General features: G+C 39.6%; 1 protein-coding gene across 1 annotated transcript in view; it reads left to right on the top strand.

The window, feature by feature from the left end:
* Window positions 1–21,394, top strand: part of SLIT3 (slit guidance ligand 3) — a 722,104-nt gene that overhangs the window by 62,380 nt on the left and 638,330 nt on the right. The window lies entirely within an intron of this gene.

Raw genomic sequence — 21,394 nt, 5'->3', positions numbered from 1 at the left:
CCTTCGCTCTTGTGGGTGAAGAAGGACCACAGTTGGTTATCCCTGCTGTGGAAACCAGCATCAGATGCCCCCTGCTCCTGTGCAGGGGGAGCAGGCTCCCTCCTCAGGCCCTCTCCTTCAGGCCCCTCTGTCCCACTGTCGCGGGAGAAGACGGACGGGCAGGTGGTCCTGCATCTCCCCTGAGGGAGCATCAGCCCATGTCAGGAAGCCCCCATACTTCCAGGAGAGATTGTGTTGCCAGTGGCTTAAAAATAGCCCACTGTTCTGACTGTCAGAGGGAGAGAATGAAAGGGCATGGAGATGGAAGATGGATGGCACCTCCATTTGTTCTGTTGATTAATGCTTTTGCAGAAAATTCTTGGGTCACCATGGTAAGGGGGCTCCTCAGATAGTTGAGTGGGCAGATTCACCTTTCCTCGGTTAATCACATCTGGCAGCTCAGAGCGTCTGGATATTTGCTCTGCGCCATTGGAGAGGGGATTGTACCCAGGAGCACTCAGTCATGCTGGTGGGCGGCTTTTTCCGTGCTTCCTTCTGTATCCCGGTTGACCTGATATTTCAGCCGCCTCCTTCTTCATTCAGGGGGCGAGGATGTAGCAGCTCACTGCTCCTCCAACTTACCTAGGAGGATCTTCCCAGATTTGCCTGTCTTATCTGCAGTGGTGGGCCTGCAACAACTGGTTAGCTTTGTGATTTGCCTTCTTTTCCCTTGGAGTCATTCTATCTGGGGTGACCTGAGAAAGGGAAGGGATATTACCCAGCAAAATCCTTACACCCCACTCTGTGGGATGAACTGTCTCATTTATTGTTTTCTTTCCAGGTCAAAGGTTCCACTGTTGTTGGTTTGAAAATAGGACATTAATTTCTTACAAGGGAAAACAGATTTAAAAAACGATGAATGTTGCCACTGTTTATACCTTTGGCAGTGACAGTGTTAGTTGCTCAGTTGTGTCCAATTCTTTGTGACCCCGTGGATTGTAGCACACCACCTCCTCTGTCCATGGAATTTTCCCGGCAAGAATACTGGAGTGAGTTTCCATTCCCTTCTCCAGGGCATCTTCCCGACCCAGGGATCGAACTCAGGTCTCCTGCATTTCAGACAAATTCTCTACTGTCTGAGCCACCAGGGCTTCATTTCTTAAAATTTTAACTCTTTTCCTTATTTAGACCAAGGAAAAAAATAAAATGTTTGTTGAACTTGCTTCCTTTGTATGAAGCACTCAACATTCAGGTGGATGAATAAATACAAAATCCTTTGTCATGAGGCCACTTCTTGCTTATTCTTCTGATTAGAAGTGTAAATAAATTCCCAATTCATTAATTTCATGGTTGCTGGGAAGGAACTAATTGAGTACTTTGGACATGCTGGGAATTGTGCCAGTATATTACATACTATCTGTTGTTTTATCCCCACAAAATTCCTGTGAGGTGTGATTACGCTCATTTTGTAGATGAAGAAACAGAGGCTGAAGGAGATGAAGCCAAAGGATTGCGAGAGGGAGCCAAGATTCAAAGCCACATCTGTCTGACATCAAAGCCCACCTCCTTCCATATTTCTGTGCTGCAGACATGAGATGAAGTGTGATCTTTAGCAATGGCCCTGCAAACAGCCTCTCACATACCCACTGAACTCTGGGGAATATCAGTGGAATAGTCTAGAAAAAGGCACTTTTCCTTGGCTTGGTAAATATGGCTGAAATATCTTGCATGTCTAGGGGACTGAGAGGATTACAGTTGTAGGGTAAACCTGGCTATTTCTCTCCTCTGGTGTATTAGAAAGGTCACCTAGCTTTTTGTACTAGATAAACACTCAGATTTCATGGCTTTACAGGGTGGAAGTTTACTTCTTATTCATAGAAAACCTAGTGTGGGCATTCCTGGTTGCTGGGCTTTTCTTCTCTAAGGGGAGACTTCGTGACAAGGACTCCTGCTTCTCCACTCTGCCGTCTTTAAATCTTGGCTTCTGGGGTACCATTACTTGTCTTCATCAAGCCCCTGGACTGGGAAACAGTAGGGAGGACTGCGAGTGGGAGGTTTACATGGGAGAGAACTGGGAAGACTACATATCACTTCTGCTGTTAGGTGCCTTGGGGTGAAACTCAGTCACACGGCCACAGCGGAGGCTGAGAAAACTGGTGAGCTATGTGTGCTGTAAGTAGAGAAAACAGGCTTAGTGAATAGCCAGATCGTCTCTGACTTCTGTTGTGAGTGAAAAAACACTTGGTCAGGAAGAAGAGTGGAAGTGGAAGTATAGGCAGCTGGACTAGTACACACCGCTGGACAGCCTCCCTCATTGAAGGCCTTTCAGCATCAGGGTGTGTGTGTGAGTGAGAGAGAGAGAGAGAGAGAGAGAGAGAGAGATGACTAGTGTGTCTTGACTAGTGATTGTCTGGTTTGGGATGTCCAGTCTGCCCCCAGTGTATTTGCTGTTAGCAGCGGAAGAGGTAGATGGCTGCTTGTGCCGTTGCATCCCTAGCCACTGAAAGAAAGCGAAAGAAAGTGTTAGTTGTTCAATCACAGCCGACTCTTTGTGAGCCAATGGACTGTAGCCCACCAGGCTCCTCTGTCCGTGGGATTCTCCAGGCAAGATACTTGGAATCCACTGAAGTGGATTTCCATTCCCTTCTCCAGGGGATCTTCCCAACTGCTGGCTTAATTTACCTCTGTCTCTGTATTTCATAGTAGAATAATCTGTATTGATCATACTCTAAAAAGGAGGCTGAAAATTGTAACATTTTTGTAATGTTTATTTTCATTTGAGATGGTCATTATTGGTGTAATCTCTTTCAGGGATTACGGGGAAAAGGGAGAGAATTCTATCCTTCAGGTCTCTGCTGAGAGGAATTCTCTCTTTCTTCATGAAAGGACACTTGCCCCAGATTGAGTGAGGTGCTCCTTCTGTCATGACTACACGTGATGGTCCGTATCATAGCCTTTATGCCATATTTTAATTTCTTGTTTGCCTGATTGTCTGTCCCCAGAACTATGAGTATACTGAATGAGGCATTGCATTCCATCTAACTGCTACTCCCAAAGCCTTGTGCAAAGCATGATGCTAATAGTAGGCACTTGTAGAATATTTATCAAATATAGTGGTTTTGAACTGGGACCAGTTTTTCCCACCAGAGGACCCTTGGTGATATCTGGAGATGTCTTTCCTTATTACAACTGCAGGATGCTGAAGACATAATGAGTAGAAGTCAGAAGTTCTGCTGAACATTCTACAATGTATAGAACAGCTCCCAGAACAAAGAATTACCCAGCCCAAAATGTTGTTAGTGCTGAGGTTGAGAATCTCTCTTCTTTCCTTATTATGCATCAGATGCCATTTTAGTAATGATATAGGCCATCTCATTTAATCCATATAACATTATGAGGTTAGAATGATCACGTTCCTGATGTGACAAAATATAAAATTCAAAGCATTGACTAAATATACTTAGTCTAAATCTAACAGCTAGAGCTTGCTTCTGATTTTGAGGAAGTAAATAGGATAGGGGAGCAGGTTTTTAAATAAACCCATGAGAAAACAAGTAAATCCTGTGAACATTCTACAAGATAACTGCCCTGATCTGTTCAAAAAGTCAGTGTTAAGAAGGAGATGGGATTTGACTGTTCTACTTTAGAAGAAGCTTAGGGTAGGAAAAGTAGTACAAAATTGGGAAGGTCAATGGAGTTTAAGTGTTTGAACATCTTTGAATTATGCAGAAAGTGATAGTGGTGCTGATGCTTTTAGAGTTTATTGCTTTATTAAATCAAGGATGCATATTATAATCTGTAAGATAGCTATTAAAAAGGATAGTTAAAAAAATATAACTTAGTAGGGGGAGAAATGATACCAAAAAATGTTGCTAATTCAAATAAGGGATAAAGGGAAAGAAAAAGGAACACAGAATAAAATGAGACAAAGAAAACAAATATTAAGATGACATATTTAAATACAAATATATCATGATTATTTTGTATGATAATGATGAATACTTTAAAAGACACAGATTGTCAGGGTGGATTAAAAGAAAACAATAATTATGTGATTCTTACAAAAGAGGAACATTAGGCAAAAAGAGAACGAAAAGTTGAAAGTAAAAGGATAGACAATGACACTGTGAAGACACTAACCAGTAGGTTGATGTAGCTAAGTTAACACAGATAAAATGAACGTCAAAACAAGAAACATTAATGGAGATAAAGAGGGATGTTTCATAATGATAAAGGAGTAAATAAATCAGGAAGGTACAGCAAATCTGCATTTGACATACTGTTGTGCAGTATGCATATATGTATTAGTTGTTGTCAGTCTCTAAGTTGTGTTTGACTTCTTTGCGACTCCATGAACTATAGCAAGCCAGACTTCCCTGTCCTTTACTATCTCCTGGAGTTTGCTCAAACTCATGCCCACTGAGTCAGTGAGGCCATCCAACCACCTCATCCTCTGTCGCCTTGTTCTCCTCCTGCTCTCAATCTTTCCCAGCATCAGGGTCTTTTCTAATCAGTCGGCTCTTTGCATCAGGTGGCCAAAGTGTTGCAGCTCCAGCATCAGTCCTTCCAATGAATATTCAGGATTGATTTCCTTTAGGTTGGACTGGTTTGATCTCCTTGCTGTCCAAGAGACTCTTAAGAGTCTTCTCCAGCACCACAGTTCGAAAACATCCATTCTTTGGTGCTCATTCTTTGTGGTCCAACTCTCACATCCATACCTGACTATTAGAAAAGCCATAGCTTTGACTATATAGACCTTGATAGGCAAAGTGATGTCTCTGCTTTTTAATATGCTGTCTAGGTTAGTCATAACTTTTCTTCCAAGGAGCAAATGTCTTTTAATTCTGTGACTGCAGTCACCATCCACAGTGATTTTGGAGTCCAGGAAAATAACATCTGTCACTGTTTCCACTTTTTCCCTCATCTATTTGCCATGAAGTGATGGGACCAGATGCCATGATCTTAGTTTTATGAATGTTGAGTTTTAAGCCAGCTTTTTCATTCTCCTCTTTCACCTTCATCAAGAGGCTCTTTAGTTCCTCTTTGCTTTCTGCCTTGTCTGAAGTTGTTGATATTTCTCCTGGCAATCTTGACTCTAGCTGTGCTTCATCCAGCCCCGTATTTCGCATGATGTACTCTGCATGTACGTTAAATAAGCAGGTGACAATATACAGCCTTGATGTACTCCTCTCCCAATTTTGAACCAGTCTGTGGTTCCATGTATAGTGCATATTAAAACCATATTCTGAAAATACGGAAAACAAATATTGACAAAACTAAATGAATAAAGAGACAAGTTTCTAGTCATTTAAGATAAGATCCTTTAATTGATGAACAGGCAGAGAAAATTGTTAGTAACAGTATAGAATATTTTAATGACAAGGTTTATAAACCTGACCTAATTGAAACAAAGAGAACAATGCAGCCAGGAAGTATAGAATAGCCATTTTTTCAGGTTCGTGTAGAACTTTTATGAAATACTGGTCTGGAAAGCAGGTCTCAACAGTTATCAAAGTATTAAAATCATAAGGAGCATTTTCTCTGACCACAGTAGAAATACAGAAATCAACAACAACAACAACAACAAAACAGTAAGTAGAAATTTTCAAAATATTTAGAAACTGAATGACATTCCTATAAATAATCTATGAGTCAAAAAACATTTCATGATGGAAATTGGAAGATATATTTTTAGAATGTTAATAAACAAACAGTATATCACAAAGTATGGATTGCAGCCAAAGTCATGCCTAGAAGAAAATGTATAACCTTTAAGCATATTATTTGATTCATGTATAGTACCTATTTAAAATGAAGTAAGATCAAAATCTTTATTAAAATACCTGTAAGAAGCATCTTCCTTTCCCAGTGGTAAAGAATCTGCCTGCCAATGCAGGAAATACAGAGAGACACAGGTTTGATCCCTGGGTTGGGAAGATGCCCTGGAATAGGAAATGGCAAACCACTCCAGTATTCTTGCCTAGAAAATTCCATGGATGAAGCCTGGTGGGCTACAGTCCATGCGGTTGCAAAGAGTCGGACACGACTGAGTGACTGAACACACACAAGGAACTAGGGAAAGTAGAAGGTGGAAAACGAGTGATAGCAGAAGTATGTGAGGTGAAAACTCTGAAAAATCAGCCTTTCATTCTTGAAAAAATTATAAAAACCAACAAGACTTATAAGAAAGCAAAAAAGAAGGAAGACTAAATTAAAAACTGAAACAAGAAGTAGAAAATATATATAATCCTAAATCTAAGTAAACCTTTAATTTAAATTACATGAAATAAGCCTTTAATTTAATCTAAACATTTCCCTAAGAACTGTGTAAGCTCAGATGGCCTCATCAGTAAATTGTACCAAAGTTTTAAGAAATAAATAGTATCAATTTAACATAAACCCATTCTATAAAGAAAATCAACTTTAGTCATTTGGAGAGCATAACCTTTATATCCAAACCCAACAAAGCATTTCAAGAGAAAATATAAAAGTATGGATTGCATACATCATATTTCATGAATATTTATCTGAATTTCCTAACAAAATATTAGCAAAATGAATTTGGCAATACCCAAAAGGGATATATTATAGTCAAATTTGGCTTATTCAAGGAAGGCAAGGTGAGTTAAACATTTGAACATTCCTCCCGTCAAAACATGCTTAACAACTAGGGTAACAAAAGCAAAGACACACAGACAACATCTACAATAAAACTTGTTGACAAAATATCCCAGTAAACACCCACCTCCCTAGTGAAAGCTGGGGGATGGTGGCACAGCTGATGGTTATAATACTGTTGTGTTGTCTCATCTGTGTGGGAGAAAGTAGAAAGAAGAACTTGAGAACAGGAGATTGCTAAAATTACCAATATATACTCACTGGGAAACACAGTGATCAAACTAAGTTCAGTTCAGTTCAGTCGCTCAGTCATGTCTGACTCTTTGTGACCCCATGGACTGCAGCATGCCAGGCCTCCCTGTCCATCACCAACTCCTGCAGTTTACTCAGACTCATGTCCATTGAGTCAGTGATGCCTTCCAACCATCTCATCCTCTGTTGTCCCCTTCTCTTCTCACCTTCAGTCTTTCCCAGCATCAGCGTCTTTTCCAATGAGTCAGCTCTTTGCATCAGGTGGTCAAAGTGTTGGAGTTTCCAGCTTCAGCATCAGTCCTTCCAGTGAACACCCAGGACTGATCTCCTTTAGGATGGACTGGTTGGATCTCCTTATAGTCCAAGGGACTCTCAAGAGTCTTCTCCAACACCACAGTTCAAAAGCATCAATTCTTTGGCGCTCAGCTTTCTTTATAGTCCAACTCTCACATCCATACATGACCACTGGAAAAACCATAGCTTTGACTAGATGGACCTTTGTTGGCAAAGTAATGTCTCTGCTTTTTAATATGCCGTCTAGATTAGTCATAACTTTCCTTCCAAGGGGTAAGCGTCTTTTAATTTCATGGCTGCAGTCACCATCTAGTGATTTTAGAGCCCCCCAAAATAGAGTCTGCCACTGTTTCCCCATCTATTTGCCATGAAATGATGGGACCGGATGCCATGATCTTAGTTTTCTAAATGTTGAGCTTTAAGCCAACTTTTTCACTCTCCTCTTTCACTTTCTTCAAGAGGCTCTTTAGTAGTTCTTCGCTTTCTGCCATAAGGATGGTGTCATCTGCATATCTGAGGCCATTGAGATTTCTCCCAGCAGTCTTGATTCCAGCTTGTGCTTCATCCAGCCAGGCATTTCTCATGATGTACTCTGCACATAAGTTAAATAAGCAGGGTGGCAAGATACAGCCTTGACGTACTCCTTTTCCTATTTGGAACCGGTCTGTTGTTCCATGTCCAGTTCTAACTGTTGCTTCCTGACCTGCATACAGATTTCTCAAGAGGCAGGTTAGGTAGTCTTACCAGACCCATGTATTTAAGAATTTTCCACAGTGTGTTGTGATCCACACAGTCAAAGGCTTTGGCATAGTCAATAAAGCAGAAATAGATGTTTTTCTGGAACTCTCTTGCTTTTTTGATGATCCAGCAGATGTTGACAATTTGATCTCTGGTTCCTCTGCCTTTTCTAAAACCAATTTGAACATCTGGAAGTTCTCGGTTCACGTATTATTGAAGCCTGGCTTGGAGAATTTTTAGCATTACTTTACTAGCGTGTGAGATGAGTGCAATTGTGAGGCAATTTGAGCATTCTTTGGGATTGGAATGAAAACTGACCTTTTCCAGATCAAACTGAGATAAGTTACCAATTTAGAAGGAAGTTTGACCAAATCCAATTCATGATAAGTACAAAGGAATCATGATGATAATGACTGATAGTACTTGGAGTATTCTGGGTCCTAAAAACTCTTCAAACTAATAAAAACAAGGCTCTTTTCCAAAGAAGGGCCTAATGTTGATAAGAAACTTTTGGGAGTAGTCAATCAGAACAGGAGCAATAGCAGAAATGAAAAGAGACCTTTGTGATGAAAATGTTAGAAATCACCAGAAGAGGCAGATCTTAGAAAATACAAGGCCATGTTTTTCATTAGTTTAACGAAACAAAAACAAACAAACAAAAAAACAGCAACCACACAAAAACAAAAACACATGCACACAAAAACAAACAACAAAAAAAACAGCAACCAAAAATCCCGAAAATGAGCTCTCTAGACTCCTAGAGCTAAAAAGCTATCACTTTCCAACCCTCCCTCATAAAACTACAGGAAATTTCTTTCATGTAAGAAGCAAGCAACCAAGAGGATTATGATTGAAGCTCATACAAAAATTTTTATAAGAAAAATGAAGAATAAGAAACATAATAATCTCTTTAGAAACAGTGAAAACATGCAAGGAAGGGGTACCCACATAACAGATGAAACTATAATAGGAAATATTTCAAAACTAGCTACACAAATTTAAGATCTTATAAACTGTAAAAGAACAACATAAATCTGAATTTTTAAAACTTAGATGATTAGAGTGGGATTTGAAAGGAAGGGCAATGAACTCAAGAAACAATTTAGAAATAAAATAAGTCATTTCAAAGTAAATACTGCCAGTACTAAAGAAGAACAAACTCGGAAGAATTACACTATCCAATTTCAAGACTTACTATAAAGCTGCACTAATCAAGACAGCATGGTACTTGTGAAATATTAGATGTATAAATTAATGGAACAGAATACATAGCCCAGAAATAGACCCATTTATAAATAGATGATTTTTGACAAAGGTGCAAAGACAGAGGAGAAAAAAATAGTCTTTTCAACAAATGGTGCTGGGACAATTCGATGTTTATATGCAGAAAACTGAACATAGACACAAACCTTATATCTTATGCAACATTTAATTCAAAGTGGATCATAGACCTAAATGTAAAATCATATAACTTCTAGAAGAAGACATAAGAGAAAACATCTACATGACTTGGGTTTGAGGATGAATTTTTCAACATGATACATGTAAGAAAAATATTGATCAGTTGAACAATTTTAAAATTAAAAACTTCTGCTCTGAGAAAGGAATTATTACAAAAATGAAGAGACGAATCACAGACTGGGAGAAAATTTTTGCAAAGTATATATCTAATAAAGGACTTGTATACAGAATATAAAGAGCTTCCCTGGTGGCTCAGTGGTAGAGATTCTGCCTGCCAATGCAAGAGCCGCAGGAGATGCAGGTTTGATCCCTGGGTCAGAAAGATCCTCTGGAGGAGGACATGGCAACCCACTCCAATATTATTGCCTGGAGAATTCCATGGACAGAGGAGCCTGGTGGGCTACAGTCAACTGGGTCCCAAAAAGTTGGATATAACTTAGCAATTAAACAACAACAACAACAACATACAGAATATAGAAAGAACTTTCAAAACTCAGCAGTAAGAAAACACACTCCTACCCACCAAAAAGAAAGAAATGAGCAAAATATTTGAAGAGCCACTATACCAAAGATATGCGGATGGAAAATAAGCAGTAAAAACATTCTAAACATTCATTTTTCATTCAATTCAGTTTAGTTCAGTTGAGTCACTCAGTCATATCCAACTCTTTGGGACCCCATGAATCGAAGCACGCCAGGCCTCCCTGTCCATCACCAGCTCCCGGAGTTTGCTCAAACTCATGCCCGTCGAGTCGGTGATGCCATCCAGCCATCTCATCCTCTGTCGTCCCCTTCTCCTCCTGCCCCCAATCCCTCCCAGCATCAGGGTCTTTTCCAATGAGTCAGCTCTTCGCATGAGGTGACCAAGGTACTGGAGTTTCAGCTTCAGCATCAGTCCTTCCAATGAACACCCAGGACTGATCTCCTTTAGGATGGACTGGTTGGATCTCCTTCAAGTCCAAGGGACTCTCAAGAGTCTTCTCCAACCCCACAGTTCAAAAGCATCAATTCTTCGGTGCTCAGCCTTCTTTATAGTCCAACTCTCACATCCGTACATAACTACTGGAAAAACCATAGCCTTGACTAGATGGACCTTTGCTGGCAATGTAATGTCTCTGCTTTTTAATATGCAGTTGGTCAAAACTTCTCTTCCAAGGAGTAAGCGTCTTTTAATTTCATGGCTGCAATCACCATCTGCAGTGATTTTGGAGCCCCTCAAAATAAAAATAAAGTCTGCCACTGTTTCCACTGTTTTCCCATTTATTTCCCATGAAGTGATGGGACCAGATTCCATGATCTTAGTTTTCTGAATGTTGAACTTTAAGCCAACTTTTTCACTCTCCCCTTTCACTTTCTTCAAGAGGCTTTTTAGTTCCTCTTCACTTTCTTCCATAAGGGTGGTGTCATCTGCATATCTGAGATTATTGATATTTCTTCCGCCTATCTTGATTCCAGCTTGTGCTTCTTCCAGCCCAGTGTTTCTCATGATGTACTCTGCATATAAGTTAAACAAGCAGGGTGACAATATACAGCCTTGACGTACTCCTTTTCCTATTTGGAACCAGTCTGTTGTTCCGTGTCCAGTTCTAACTGTTGCTTCCTGACCTGCATATAGGGTAATGCAAATTAGACAATAAGGTACCACTGCACGTCTACTAGAATGGCCACAGTACTGAAAATTGACAGTACTGATGACTGCACAAGAGACAGAGTACTGGAACTCTTGTGTGTTACTGGTGGTAAAGCAAAATGATACAGTCACTTTGGAGGGCAGTTTAGCAGTTTCTTAAAAAGTTAAACATAACTGTATCTTGCAGTCTGTATCAGTGGTTGCTAGGGGCTTAAGGAGAGGGTGGAGGGTTGAATAGGTGAAGCAGGGGAGAGTGGGGACTGAGGGTGGGGAAACTACGCTGTGTGGTCCTGAGATGGTGGATGCACGACACAGGCATTGATCAAAACCCATAGAATTTGAGAGCACAAAGAGAGAACCATGGGACCTCCCTGGTGGTCCAGTGGCTAAGGCTTCTTTTCCCAGTGCAGGGGGCCTAGGTTCAATCCCTAGTCGGGGAACTAGACTCCACATGCTGCAACTAAGAGTTCACATGCTGTAATTAATGATGTTACATGCTGCAAGGAAGATCGAAGATCCCACATACCATGTCACAACTAAGACCCAGCAGAGCCAAATAAATCTGAACAAATGAGTGAACCTTAATGCATGCAAATTAAAAATATCATTTAGGAAACTGGAGAATCCCATGATAGAGCACACACTGCTGAATGTGTGAATCACCCTCACTGAATGTGTTGGGGGAAAGGTGCTGACACAAATAGATTTTCCTCAGTTTACTGTGATCTACACAAAGGCTTTAGCATAGTCAATGAAGCAGAAGTAGACCTTTTTTTTTTTTTAAATCCCTTCCTTTTTCTATGATCAGATGTTGGCAATTTGATCTGTGGTTCCTCTGACTTTTCTAAGTACCAGTCAATCCTAAAGGAAATAAATCCTGAATATTCACTGGAAGGACTATTGCTGAAGCTCCAATATTTTGGCCACCTGATGGGAAGAACTGACTCACTGGAAAATACTCTGATGCTGGGAAAGATTGAAGGCAGAAAAAGAGGGCAACAGAAGATGAGATGGTTGAATGGCCTCTCTGACTCAATGGACATGAGTTTGAACAAACTCTGGGAGACAGAGAAGGACGGGGAAGCCTGGTGTGCTGCAGTTTATGGGCTCACAAACAGCTCGACATGGCTTAGCACTGAACAACAGCAAGTAGATTTGAAATGAGTGGACTCTGTGAGACTACGGTTAAAAAAAAAAAAAAAAGCGCACAAGGACTGTATAATGCATAATGTGAGAGTCATGAGTAAAGTTTTATTTGGGGCATTATGAGGACTGCAGCTCGGGGGACAGCACCTCAGATGGCGCTGAGAAGTTACTCCAGAGAGATAGAGGGGGGAAAGGACAGTATATATGTGATTTTGGTAAAGGGGGAATAGATGCAATCAAGCACATTTATTTTTTAGAAAGTTTCTCCTGGTCTCATGAAGCTTCTGCTAGTCATGAGAAACAGTCATCACCATGAAGGATTTTAGTGCTTTTCTAGATATGAGGCGATACAAGAATTGGGCTCATATAATCAGCTCCTGAGAATACCTCACTATCTGAAGACCTGTTCTGCCAGTTTTTCCCTGAGTACAGAGTGCCTCATTTCTGCTCTCCACCCTGAACTCCTTCTTGGGGTGTTGAAGGTCAGCCGCTGAAGCAGCACATGATTTAATCCTTGTAGAGGTAGATGGCAAGCACCCAGGGCAAGTGCCAATTTGTGGTTGACACATGTATTTTGGAATTAAACAATGGATGATGGGGCAGGTTCTCCCTGTTGAAATGAGTGGTTATCGACAAGCAATGGGGAAAGCTGTAATGATCCAAGTAGTAATGGATTAGAATTGGAGACATCAGTGTGAATGAATGTTTAACCTAATATGTTGATAGATACTTTCAGTTAATACAGATGGACAGGAAGTATGGGTAATTTGACCAATAAAATAAATTAGCATTAGATTATAACCAAAGTATAAAATAAATACCCATGAGTTCATACTAATATAGATAAATGATTGGATAAATAAACATATGAGGAGAGATTGTCCACACAGAAGAATTCTAAGTAATTTATGTAGATTTTCTGCCCTGAAGGAGATGGAGTGTAACTCTTCACTTCTTAAGTGTGGGCTTTCCACAGTGACTTCCTTCAAAAGAGTGTGAGAAGAGAGGGGTGGGGAATAGTAACTTTACAGTGAGAAATATGACATACTCCCCTAGCAAGGTGATTGAGGGCCATATCAAAAGTGATGTCATGTTGAGAGTATGTGTCTTTGATATGATATCATAAAAATAGCAGTTTACATCTGTGATTTTCATCTCAGAAACCCATCACTCCAGTCTAATGAGAAAAACATCAGACAAATCTCACTTGAGGGCTATTCTAAAACACATGTGAATAGTCTGCAGTGCTGTCAAGGTCATCAAAAAGAAGTCAGAAACTTTCACAGCCAAAAGACACTTATGAGTACATGACAACTAAATGTAATAGGGACATCCTGGATGGTATCCTAAACAAGAAAAACAACAGAAGTAAAAACTAAGGGACTCTTAATAAAGTATTGGCTTTAGTTAATAATAATGTATCAGTATAAGTTTATTTTGTCAAATGTACTGTATGAATGTAAGATGTCAATAATAGAGGACACTAGAAATGAGGTATATGAAATTGCTCTGTGCTACCTTCTCAACTTCTGAAAACAGTGAAGATGTCAGTCACTGAGTCGGGTCTGACCCCATGGACTGTCGCCCGCCAGGCCCCTCTGTCCATGGGATTCTCTAGGCAAGAACACTGGAATGGGTAGCCATACCCTTCTCCAGGGGACCTTCCTGACCCAGGGATGGAACCCGGGTCTCTTGTACTAGAGGCAGGTTTTTTACAGTCTGAGCCACCAGGTAAACCTAAATCTGTTCTAATATAAAACATTTTTTTTAAGTTGACTATGCCAAACCCTGCTTGAATTACAGATTCATGAGCAAAATAAATCTTACTGTTTTACACCAAAAACACATTCATGCAGATGTTGAAGGACAGAGAAGCCTGGTATGCTGCAGTCCATGGGGTCACAAAGAGTCGGACACAACTGAGCGACTGAACAACAACAATACTCACCTACATGGAATTGAAGAGAAGATACATGTAATGGATAATACTTTAAGAGAAAAGGAAAATGTAAAGAAGTATTTTTTTAAATCAATAAGAAACAGGGAAGTAAAAAGGATTTAAGGAACAGTGATAGATACAGAAGTCAGTTAAAGAAGTTCTAATACACTTACAATATGAACCTCTGAGGAAGAAAACTACAGCAATGGAATAAAACAAAACTAAACTAATAGTAATGAACATTTTTTTGAAATAAAAGATGATTTGAAGGTACGTACTGAAAGGAAACCAAATGCTTGGAAAATAGTCCCTGCAGGTTTAAAACTAAATATACTTTAAATATAAACTAAATATAGTTTAAACTAATAAAACTATTTTGTATTTTCTGCATTCATTATGTTTTATTTTTAAAAAATATATTTTTTGTTGGAGGATAATTGCTTTGCAATGTTGTGTTGGTTTCTGCCGTACAACACCTTGAATCAACCATAAGTATACATATATCCCCTCCCTCCTGATACTCCCTCCTACCTCCACCCCCGGCCCAGCCCTCTAGGTGGTCACCGGGCTGAGCTTACTGTGTTATACAGTAGTCTGTCACTAGCTATCTCTTTCACACACGGTGCTGTATATATGTCAATACCACTCTCTCAATTCATCCCACCCTATCCTTCCACCACTGTACCTATGTCTGTTCTCTATGTCTGTGTCTCTATTCCTGCCCTATAAATAGATTTACCAGTACCATTTTTTTCTAGACTCCATATATATGTGTTAATATATGATATTTGTTTTTGTCTTTCTGACTTATTTCACTCTCTATAACAGTCTCTAGGTTCATCCACCTCACTTCAACTGATTCAAATTTGTTCCTTTTTATGGGTGAGTAATATTCCATTGTATATATGTGCCACATCTTTTTTTATCCATTCATCTCTCAATGGACATCTAGGTTGCTTCCATGTCCTAGCTATTGTAAATAGTGCTGCAATGAACATTGGGGTACATGTGTCTTTTTGAATCATGGTTATCTCAGGGTATGTAGGAAAAAAATCTTTAAGCATTCAATTGATTAGACACTTATAATGGAAACAAAAATCAGATTGCTAGTATATTTTTAACACCAAAGCCAGAATATAGTTGTATAATTTTTAAAGAAATAAACTGTGAAGCAGAAATTTTGTAAAATGTGAACCATAGCTCTACATATATTCAAAAGTAATGACTACAGGAAAACTGTTATGAGCATTTAGGAACTTAGGTATTGTGTTTTTCATGGAGCCCTTCTTTTTTTTTTTTTTGTTTTTTCTTTCTTCCACGGAGCCCTTCTTAAGAAATCTCTCAGAGAGCAGGGTTCATACAACCAAAAAACTAGAGAGGTGTTGGCATAGGACAGATACATCTAGACTTCCCAAACTCCTGGAAGTGAAGTGGAGACTTGTCCCTGAAGCTTGGAATCCCATGCCATCAGAGTGGGAGTGCTCTGCCCTCCATGATCCTCCATCCTGGCCCTCTTCCTCTATCTGGCTTAACTGACAGGATTCCAAGAACCTGGAGGATGTAGAGACACAAGTGAAAGAAGAAGGAAGGATGGAAGAAAAGAGAAAGAAAAGGTGTAAGGACTAGAATAGAAAAATGTCAGTGACATGTTAGATACATAGAAAATGCAAAATAATCTACAGATAACTGTCAGGATTCCTAAGTAAATTCCTCAGGTCACTAGACACAATATCAGTGTACCAAAAATCAGTGTAACTTCTATATACCAACAACAAATAATGAGGAAATTTTTAAAATAATGTGGATAGCAGCATCAAAAAATATCAACTGCCCAGGAATAAATCTAATGAAAGATGTGTGAGGTGTTAACACTGAAAATAGCAAACATTACTGGAAAAAATGAAAGATGACTCAAATTTATAGAGCAATACATTATGTTCATAGATTAGAAAACTCAATATCTGAAGGATGACAGTTCTCTCCCAATTGATATATAGATTTAGGGCAGTTCCAATGTTAACATGTTGTTGTGGAAATTGTGAAAATGATTCTAAAGTTTATATGAAAATGCAGTTGGCCAAGAAGAGCCAAGACAGATCAAAGACCCAGGTAACAGAAGGTACTTGATTTGTAACAAAGATGGAACTGTGAAGCAGCTTGGAATGGATGATCTAATAAATTGTGATAGAGTTAATTGGATATGGAAAACATATTATCTTGCCCTCTGGCTCATAACATTCACAAAAATCAGTTATACATGAAAGGTAAAATAATATAATAACACTTGTAGAATATAACGTAGGATGTCTTCATGGCTTTGGTACTTCTCAAGCAGGATACAGAAGGCACTAAATTTACAGAAAAAAGTAGGTAACTTGGACTACATTACAGTACATAACTTTTGTTCATCAAAACACCTCACTAATTGAGTGAAAAAGACATGTCAGAGTGTTTAAAGATATTGACAGTGCATGTAACTGACAAAACTTACATTGAGAATATATAAAGAATTTCTGCAAACTGGTAAGAAAAGAAAAAATGACTGTAGAAAAGTGGTTAAGAGTTTCAAACAGGTACTTCAAGAAAAGATGATGTCTGAATGGCCAATGGCCATATGAAAAAATGTTCAATGTGTCATCAATCTTCAGAGAAATGGAAGATAAAACCACACACTCATCAGAATGGTGTAGGAACACTTAGAATGATGTGAAACAAACTACATCCATCATATACTGTTGTGGGACTCGATACAATTACTCCAGAAAACTCTTTGGCAGCTCCAGCAGAAGATCCACATACCCCATGACACAGTAATCCCACTCCTGGATTTACATCCCACAAAAAGACGATACATAAGAATATCCATTGCAGCACTATTTGTAATAGCCCCAGACTGGAAACAAACCAAATGCTCACCCACATGAGAAAAAAAAATCAACTGAGTTACAGTCATACCATGGGATAGACTGATGGAGAATGGAAACAACACAGAAAAACTACTGCTGCATGGGACAACATGAACACTCTCAGAAACGGAATGAGTGACTAAAGCAGAACATAGTAGATATTACTTGATCCCATTTATGTAATCTTCAAGACAGGCAAAAGCAATCTATGGTATTCAAAGTTGGGGTAGTATTTATCCTTGAAGGGTTGTAAATGGAAGGAGACTTCAGGGGGTTTCTGAGGTATCTCATCCTCTGTTTCTAGGTCAGGGTAGAGGTTTTATGGATCTCTTCACATGGTGAAAATGCTTCAGGCCACACAGTTTTGATTTGTGCACTTCCCTATAAATATATTACACTTCAAAAATTATTTTAAAAAGAGAATTTGGAGACAGGTGTGTAAGATCAAACTTTAAATACATGGCTCTTAATTGAAATCTGGCTTGGAGAAAAGAATGTATAAAATAAAATTTGGGGACAAATGGAGAAATCTGAAAGTGTATTGGGTTATCAGTTAATGTTAGGGAATTATTAATCTTACTAAGCATGATAGTGGTAGTCTAGTTAAATAAGAGGATCTCCTTAATTTGGAGGGGCAGGATGCATGCTGAAATATATACGGATCCAGTGCCCTGATGTCGATAATTTAAAATGGTTTGGTAAAGAAGACAGGCAAAATCAAACATAGCAAATTGAAAACAACTGTTGAATTTAAGTGATAGGCGTACGAATGCTCAAAACACATTTCTCCTTTTCTGTATTTTTAACATTTTATTGACAAGGAAAAGTTTTAATTTTTTTTTTTTTTAATAATCATGCCCTTTCACAAAGGAAAGAAATCTGAAGCTTAGAAAGTTAAAGTAACTTGCCATACTTGAGATTTGAATCCAGGACTATTCTGAATTCAGGAGCTAGGGGAAAAAAAGAAAAAAAAAAAAGAAAACCACAGTCACAAACTGGAAGGAGATTGAGATATGATATTATTCAGTTTTCTCATTTTGCAGACAAGGAAACAGACCAGAGAGCAATTTGACTTCCATGATATTGTTAATCCAGCATGCAGTGTTTGAGGGCTTGAGTTCCCTTGGTATTAGTTCGGTTTTTCCAAAGAGCAAAACAGAAATGGTGCCCTTAGCTCTAACCTAGATTTCACATTTAATCAGATATGAATTAAATAATTAGATTATATTTTTAAATGCATAGGTGTAGAAAAAATATATATAGAAATTACTGCAAGAACTATTTTGTTCCTTGTAGATAGACCCCTGCTTTTCCCACCATCACTAATAACGTTATGTCCCATGAACTTATCATTTATAGGCCAGACCCTCAAACTGCCCATGAATATGGCTTTTTCTTCATTTGGCCTCATTTGTATCAACATCAAAGCCTGAGCATTGTTATTAACTCAGAATTATGGGCAGAGTTTTCTTTGTGAAATGTATCGCCTGCGGTGTCAACACTTAAATCACTCTAAGTCCTTAAAAAAAAACAAAAAATCCCCCCAGTGTCTGTGTGGGTATAAGCTGCCAACAACAGAAAGACCACTGCTGACAGATTTTTGATTGGTTTATGTTATTATTCCTTATTAAAAAAAAAAAAAAAAAACTTCCATCTCAGAATATTTTCTCCATTGTCTCCTTAAGAATTCCAAGACAGAGTGGGGGGAAGCTATAAGACTGAGGAAGTAGGGGGGAAGAAAAAACCTAGTGAAGATTTCCAGGGCTGACAGAAGGCCCAGGCAGGACTCTTGGCCTGCCTTTGTCACCCAGCCCAGCTTGACTCCCTCCACCAAGCTCCCTTTTCTCTAGTTGCATTGAAAGGTCTGGGGTTTCTCAGGTGGCTCTGTGTTAAAGAATCCACTTTCTGATGCAGGAATCATGGGTTCGATCCTTGGGTCAGGAAGATCCCCTGGAAGAGGAAATGGCAATCCACTCCAGTATTCTTGCCTGGGAAATCCTATGGACAGAGGAGCCTGGCAGGCTACAGTCCATGGGGTGGTAAAGAGTAGGACATGACCAAGTGACTGGGTCTAAGGCAGAAGAGGAGAAGGTTGTTGGAAGACCTAGACCTAAACCTTTCAGATTGTCATATAGTGAAAGATGGGGCTGGCTCCATGGAGAACAAGACTTAGGAATATAGAGCTAGTGATGGCAGGAGTTTCAGTAGCTACATAGGAAGAAAGTATAGCCAGGAAGGAAGGAAGCTGAGCCCTCGCCTGCTGGCTCACATGTACACAGTGTTTGACCTTGGACAAATTAATGAACCTCTTTGAGCCTCAGGTGCCTCATTTATAAAACATCTGTATATGTGCTTCGTAGGGCTTTGCATAAAACTAAATAGCATGCATGCAAAGAATTTAGGATAGTATCTGGCTTGTCATAAGTGCTCATAAGCATTCACTTCAGTCTCTAAACAGGACTGAAAAAAGAAAAAGACTACTTATATGGTCCTGGGGAATCTCTAAGACAAAGATTTTCATACTTCCTTTCAGTAACTGCCTCTACCACCTACCCCTCTGCAGCCCACACACTTCCAGAGGGAGCCTGCAGGTATATTTTTCATCTTGCTATTAGACAGTTTCATGTATCAAGCATTTCCTGAGCTTCTTTGATGTGCTAGTTTGTTAATATTAGAGTTTTTGAGAAGAATACAAGGGAATCTTTGTCCTCAAGGAGCTTGCAGTCTGCTAGGAAGGCAAATGTGTACACTTGTGTCTTTGAACATGGCAGATGTTGAAGGTTCAAGAGTATAAAGGAAGTGACTTATTATTGGAGAGGTCAGGGAAAGATTTACTAAGGAGGCATCACTTGAACCAAGACTTTAAAATCACATAGGAGTATACAACATGACTGACTTCCCTGGTGGCTTAGTGGTAAAGAATTTGCCTGCCAATGCAGGAGACACAGGTTTGATCCCTGGGTCAGGAAGATCTCCTGAAGAAGGAAATGGCAACCTACTCCAGCATTCTTGCCTGGGGTATCCCATGGGCAGAGGAGCCTGGCAGGCTACAGTCCACGGGGTCACAAGGAGTCAAACGCGACTTGGTAATTAAACAGCGACAATAATACATCATGACCACCACTTTGGCAAAGAGTGATGTATCTGGGATCAGTCAGGATGAATTATCTGGTCTCTGCAAGTTTGCACAGGCCCTTCATCTGCTAATTTAGTTAGAGTGAATGTGTGGTAGACACTTAGCCTAATGATTATGGGCTGAAGAGCATGGACTCTAGAGTTAGGATAGATCTGAATTTGAACCTGGGTCAGTCTTTTCATTTCACTTACCAGCTATGGGTCTTGAGAACATTTCTTAATAGCTCTAATACCATCTGTGAATTGGAGATCATCATTGTTGATTAGTTCAGTTCAGTTCAGTTGCTCAGTCATGTCTGACTCTTTGCGACCCCATGAACCACAGCACGCCAGGCCTCCCTGTCCATCACCAACTCCCAGAGTCCACCCAGACCCATGTCCATTGAGTCAGTGATGCCATCCAATCATCCCATCCTCTGTCATCCCCTTCTCCTCCTGCCCCCAATCCCTCCCAGCATCAGGGTCTTTTCAAATGAGTCAGCTCTTTGCATCAGGTGGCCAAAGTACTGGAGTTTCAGCTTCAACATCAGTCCTTCCAATGAACACCCAGGACTGATCTCCTTTAGGATGAACTGGTTGGATCTCCTTGCAGTCCAAGGGACTCTCAAGAGTCTTCTTCAACACCACAGTTCAAAAGCATCAATTCTTCAGTGCTCAGCTTTCTTTATAGTCCAACTCTCACATCCATACAGGACTAGTGGAAAAATCATAGCCTTGACTAGATGGACCTTTGTTGACAAAGTAATATCTCTGCTTTTCAATATATTATCTAGGTTGATCATAACTTTTCTTACAAGGAGTAAGCGTCTTTTCATTTCATGGCTGCAGTTACCATCTGCAGTGATTTTGGAGCCCAGAAAAATAAAGTCTGCCACTGTTTCCACTGTTTCCCCATCTGTTTGCCATGAAGTGTTGGGACCAGATGCCATGATCTTAGTTTTCTGAATGTTGAGCTTTAAGCCAACTTTTTCACTCTCCTCTTTCACTTTCATCAAGATGCTCTTTAGTTCTTCGCTTTCTGCCATAAGGGTGGTGTCATCTGCATATTTCAGGTTATTGATATTTCTCCCGGCAATCTTGATTCCAGCTTGTGCTTCCTCCAGCTCAGTGTGTCTTATGATGTACTTTGCATATAAGTTAAATAAGCAGGGTGACAATATACAGCCTTGACGTACTCCTTTTCCTAACCATGTCCAGTTCTAACTGTTGCTTCCTGACTTGCATACAGGTTTCTCAAGAGGCAGGTCAGGTGGTCTGATATTCCCATCTCTTTCAGAATTTTCCACAGTTTATTGT

This window comes from Dama dama, chromosome 25, assembly GCF_033118175.1.
Source record: "Dama dama isolate Ldn47 chromosome 25, ASM3311817v1, whole genome shotgun sequence".
Taxonomy (NCBI): domain Eukaryota; kingdom Metazoa; phylum Chordata; class Mammalia; order Artiodactyla; family Cervidae; genus Dama; species Dama dama.
Note: the sequence above shows the minus strand (reverse complement) of the source record. Positions and strands in the feature narration are given on the sequence as shown.